General features: G+C 45.0%; 1 protein-coding gene across 1 annotated transcript in view; it reads left to right on the top strand.

Moving 5' to 3' along the window:
* The window catches only part of LOC125488339 (keratin-associated protein 16-1), a gene marked incomplete at its 3' end in the record, with an annotated part of 14,348 nt that overhangs the window by 12,908 nt on the left and 754 nt on the right, over positions 1–686 (top strand). The gene's annotated exons all lie outside the window — the stretch shown is intronic.

Genomic DNA, 686 nt, shown 5'->3' with positions numbered 1-686 from the left:
TCTCACACACCAGTAACTGACACACCAATATCTCACACACCAATTTCAGACACACCAGCACCTCACAAACCAATATCTCACGCACCAGAATCTCACACACCAATACCTCACACAGTAGCATCTCAGACAGCAGCATCTCACACACCAATATCTCACACACTATAATCTCACACACCAACATCTCTCACACCATCATTTCACACACCATCATCTCTCACACCATCATCTCACACACCAATATCTCACACACCGGCATCTCACTCACCAAGATCCCACACACCCAACATCTCTCACACCATCATCTCACACATCAATATCTCACACAACAACATCTCACACACCTGCATCTCACTCACCAAGATCCCACACACCAACATCTCTCACATCATCATCTCTCACATCAATATCTCACACACGAATATCTCTCACACCAACAACTCACACACCAGAATCTCACACACCAGCATCTCACACACCAACATCTCAAACACCAATATCACACTCACAAATATCTCACTCATCAATATCTCACACACCAACATCTCACACATCAACATCTCACAAACCAATATCTCACACAGCGGCATCTGACACAGCAACGTCTCACATACCAATATCTCACACACCAGCATCTCACACACCAATATCTCACACACCAATACCTCACACACCAGCATCTCCACACC

The sequence above is a fragment of the Rhincodon typus genome, unplaced genomic scaffold, assembly GCF_021869965.1.
Source record: "Rhincodon typus isolate 14 unplaced genomic scaffold, sRhiTyp1.1 hic_rhity00000478, whole genome shotgun sequence".
Classification (NCBI taxonomy): domain Eukaryota; kingdom Metazoa; phylum Chordata; class Chondrichthyes; order Orectolobiformes; family Rhincodontidae; genus Rhincodon; species Rhincodon typus.
Note: the sequence above shows the minus strand (reverse complement) of the source record. Positions and strands in the feature narration are given on the sequence as shown.